Consider the following 5,394-nt stretch of genomic DNA (forward strand, 5'->3'; position numbering starts at 1 on the left):
CGATCGTTCAGAATTTTAATAGACATACAGTAACAGTCGTAATTCTTGATCCATTATTAATTAAATTTGTATAATAATAAAAATTGTGAAAAGTGAATAAAAAAAATAGTTTAAAAAAAAACATTATATTTGAATCGCAAATATAACATACATATGTAAGGTTGACAGGAAATCTCTAAAATATTGAAAACGCATTCGTTTTGCATACAGAACTAAACCTCCCAATAATCACAATGCAGGATTTTAAACGACACATAATACGTTGTTTGACTGCAGAAAGTATGGTCAAAACAAAGAGACCTCTCATTGACAGCAGTGCCCTATTACTATTAAACGGCAGAAACCCCTTGTTTCTTATGAAGTCAGAGCAAAGCAAGTTCTCACAAGCCACAACGGGACTTGTGTGACTTCTCTGTGGCTTGTGCAGCTCATCATAAAAACAAATAAGAACGGATTGGATATGATCCGCATGCAATGTGCCGCTCTGTCTAGGCAAAAACATAACTTGCTTTCAAGAGTTCCATTAGACTATTATTTGAAGTTTTTTAATATCTGTTTTAAATGAAAACGAACCACTGACATTTACCAACAAAATTAAACATCGAATTCGACCAGTCTATTGTAAGTCATATAGATTCCTCAAATCCAAAAAAATGGCATACGCTATTTTAGCATATAACAATTCCATTCATTCAACCACTTAATTAAAATCCACTGATGTAATTAATGGTCACATTTTCACTAATTACGTTTTCGATATTCAATTAGATCAATTCTCAATAAAGAAAAATCTCAAGCACTATATTCACAGATGAATAAAAACATTATTGAAAATAAACAAAAACTTATATCAAATATTAATGAAAAACATGACGATCCCGATCTTTTCAAACCAGACCAAGAAGTGTACATTAAAAAGCATGTTAGACAAAAACAAGCACATACATTTTCAAAATCAACTAAAATTGAAGAAGTCAATCAACAACGCAAAACTATTAAAACTCAATTACAAGCGAAAGGTCATATCGATAATTTAAAACGACCTCTAAGACAAACCCTCAGTTTTGACTAAACGTAAACGTATTCATTTGAGACTCGTGCCGTTATCGGAGACGGAAATAAATAAACAATGAACAAACTGGACAATAACTCAGAAACATTACCTTTGAAATTGTGACAAGCAAGACTAACGGATTACACTCACACTTTGATACATCATTATGATGTAGATCAACAAATTACATAATCAGTCCTAAAACATTTGACTTTCACTAATTGCTAATAAAGAATATTTTGAAGAATCAACCAATTACTTAAAAATATTAAAAATTACACAGAAAAGAGATGAAAATAAAATTAAGAAAATACTGCCATCTCCTAAGAACCACAAAACGTATTCTCAATATTATTGGTTCGGCATTCAAGGCCGTTACCGGAAATCTAGACCCAAACGATGGGGGTATGGGGAACAACGTATCTCCCAACCGGGAGATACGTTGTTGGGCCTGCCTCGGGGCACACAAGGGTTTTGCGTGTATATCGCCGTCATTTCACGTCTATAGCCCCGACAAAATTTCAGGTGGGCCATTCTACGACCCATTGATACATTGAAAGATACTCAAATAGTTCGAGCTGGTGCCCACCAGGTAATGTAATATACTTGAGAGAACGATGTTCTTTGCGGATGAATGGCCCATCACATGTCTGGTTTCACATATCTAATTTAAGGGTTTTATGTATGCATATTGATAACAGAAATATAACGGTGGGATTCTTGAGCTTACTTTTACTAGGCTCACATTGGAGGAGCCCGAGTGAAAATTTGCAAATAGTGCCAGTTAGGGTTTTCATGGAATTATACATGGATGATACTTTTCTGGGTATTAACGATAATACTGGCGAAGGCCAGATCTAATGACATCATTCGTCCAATTAGACGTCCCAAAGGTGAATATAATAATGATTTAGTTGCAAATTCACAGGATGGTAAWTAAAGATACGTTGTGGATCAAATCKGTTTGGGGTATTTTTCGAGAAATTTTCTTAGAAAATATCGACGAAGATGTTCTTTGAGAACAGATAAAACTTCAAGAGCACGAGAAACACATTTATCTACAGCACCACATTTTGCAGTTACTTCTGGAGATCATAATCAAGATTTTGAATCTTTACGACTAAAAAATGAAGTGTTGCCAATCATGAGGAACGATGACATTTCACGAATACCCTCATCTATAACTACGGCGAAAGTTTACTGCGTACACATAAGAGACCTCAAATTAGAAACGTTATCTCTAATAAAATTCCTAACTGGGGCACATATTTTATTTGAAACATTGAATCCAGAGGTGTTTGGTCACTTTGTTGCTGCAACAAAAATTATCAGTGAATATAATGATGAAACGCGCACATGTAAAGCAGGAAGTTTAGCTCTTCACAAGGGTACAACATTAAAACAGGTCTGTGATGAAAAATATTCATTTATGATAATCAAGAGCAAAAGCTGAAAGAAATTAAACGACTGATATTTAATAGAGAACCACTAGTACTTAGAAATATCTAGCCTGACATTAAAAGATCTAAATGAACAAAAATACAATAAACCTAAATTGTTGCCACTGATAGGTGACATTATTAAATTTCAGCAATACGTTATGAAAGAAGCTGAAGGGGCCTAGAATAAATTACAACACCAGGAAACTCGGACAAAAGCAGAATATAAACGATTGTCGTATTTTAGCCTTAACACTATTATTAAATCGATTAGAATTCGGTGAAATACAGCATCTAACTTCACATAGCCACCATACAAAATGTAACAACTTTTTGAAGTTTGTAAACAAAAAAAATTATAATTTGGAAACGGTTGATATAACAGCTTAACCCCTTGAGACCTGGTGGGCATAAGTATGCACACATTTTTCATATATTAATTTTCGAAACTTAAAACCAATTCTCCAACGTTCCGACGATATGTACCTAATACTGCACACGTCTTGAGCAATGTGCTAAGCTGGTGTCGCCCCACTCAATAATTTAATTATCCCAAAATTTTTAAAGAACAAGGCACAGTCATCGAGACAATACATCAACTGAGTTTATGTGGCATATGAGTTTTGAATTTTTGTTCCGTAATTTTACATAAAAAGTACATACATAGTACATAAAAAAGACTCGTTGAGGAAATTAACGAGCACTTGCGGTGCGAGAGTGTGGGCATGAAAGCGGTTCGGTTTCGGGAAGGAGTTCGTCCGGAATTACGGAAGACCCTATCGATCGGTTGACAAACGCGATTTCCACTTTAGTAGAGACAAACGCACAACGCGTAGGAAGTAGCGTACCAACTGCGCGCGGAAATATGATCCCAACTTTTAATCCGGAGGACAGAAATCAGACGATTCTGGAATGGTGTCAAAAAGCCGATGAGATACGCGACATTTTTCACTGGTCCGAAGAAGCAACTACCTACTTTGATACATCCAAGCTACAGGGAATGGCCGAGGTCTGGTACAATAGCCTAACAAGTGTTCGATTTTCTTGGAAAGAGTGGAAAATCAGACTACAGGAAAATTTTCGATCCAAACGCGACTTCCATACCGATCTGCAGGACATAATAAAGCGAACGAAACGCAGCGATGAAACGTAGAGCAAGTATCATTTGATTAGTCAGCCTTACTTAACACTTGCAACATCACTGGAACCCACGCAGTGTCGTGCATTATCGGAGGAATATTTGACAATGTAGTAAAAACGGGTGCCAAAGCCGGTAATCACCAAACAGCCGAGTCTCTTTTCACCAACCTGGACAGTTTGGGTAAAAAAGCGGCACCTCGCAGTGCGACGAACCGTTGGCTTTTACGGAAATATATTAGACCCCAGAATGCGACTAATTACAAGAGCGGCTCCAAAATACGTGCACCTTTGGTGTGCTTTAAATGCCAGAAAGCAGGACGCGTTGCCACGCACTGTCCATCAAATCATCGGTCTCAAGACAAGGACTTAGATAAACGCTGCGACTATTGCCGATTTAGAGGACATGGGAAAATGCCCCAAGAAAAAGCACGGGGAAAAGCAAACCATCTGACTAGTCGGGGAGCAATCGAATGCCAAATTTCACAAAATGTACAAGTTAATGGCGCATCGTCATTACCTTACGTGGATTTGGGTAGTTTTTGCACCACCATCCGCACAGATGAGTTGAGCAAATTAAACTTACCAATTAACCAGGGCGCGAAAACTGTTTTGCGTGGCTATAGAAATGGACAAACTGTGACACTTGGAACCACGTCCATGAAATTAAAAATTGACGATGTGGAATCCACTATAAAGGATCACGTAGTTCCAAACCATGTTCAGGAAACACCAATCCTGCTGGGAAGCAACTTCACGGAAAATCCCGACATCCTAATTGTTAAGAACGACACCACTCTTAAATTTTTTTGACGTGCCACTTCTGAAATGAACAAACTTCAATTGGAACTAGCCAAAAACGCGACGATTGTTTTGCGAGTTTCAGAGTGCACGCCAATAAAGCCGAATCATTTGGAATATGTTGCAGTTTTTCACGAAAACTATGAAGGCGACATTTACATCAACGCGACGCTCCGACTGCAGGAGGGACAGGAATATTGTAGCCCACATACAATTGTCACAGCCACTAAAGGAAAGTCGGCACTATTACCCTGTATAAATTTGTCGACCGAGATTACGTTTAAGGAAAACAAAGTCCTAGCAAGAGCATTCCGATGCAGCGAAGATGTCGAAATGACTGAAACTGTTAAGACAATTCGCCCGGAATACTTGGAACCACTTCCTGAAGAGAAAATTCAGATCGGACCAATTTCCGGGGAACAAGAAAGAAAATTATTCGGACTACTCAACGACTATCGCGACTTTTTTCCATAACCATGGCCCAGATCGGTTGCTCTAAGACAGTGACAATAAAAATTGACCTCCGAGAAGACAGGCCTTTTTCATATCGACCGTATCGGATGGCAAGGGCCGAGCAAAACTTAGTTAAAGACATGATAGACCAAATGCAATAAAATAAAATAATCAGAGTCCGACTCTGAATACTCATCACCAGTGCTACTCGTCAGGAAGAAAAACGAAGAACAACGCCTGTGTATCGACTACCGCAGATCAAATTCTTTATCGGTCAAAGACAGTCACCCTCTTCCTCGAATTGACGATCAGCTGGACAAGTTGCAGCCCGGCAGCTTTTCCATCAGTCTAGAGCTGAAATCGGGGTACCATGAGGTGCAGCTAAACGAGGCGACAAAACATTTGTCACACCTGAGGGCCAGTACGAATACAATAGGGTGCAATTCGGACTGAGCAATGCGCCCAAAGTGTTTCAAATGTTGATGACCCGGATTTTAAAGCCACTAAGGG

This window comes from Dendroctonus ponderosae, unplaced genomic scaffold (genome assembly GCF_020466585.1).
Source record: "Dendroctonus ponderosae isolate FM_Combo_2020 unplaced genomic scaffold, Dpon_F_20191213v2 Dpon_F_20191213_1, whole genome shotgun sequence".
NCBI lineage: Eukaryota > Metazoa > Arthropoda > Insecta > Coleoptera > Curculionidae > Dendroctonus > Dendroctonus ponderosae.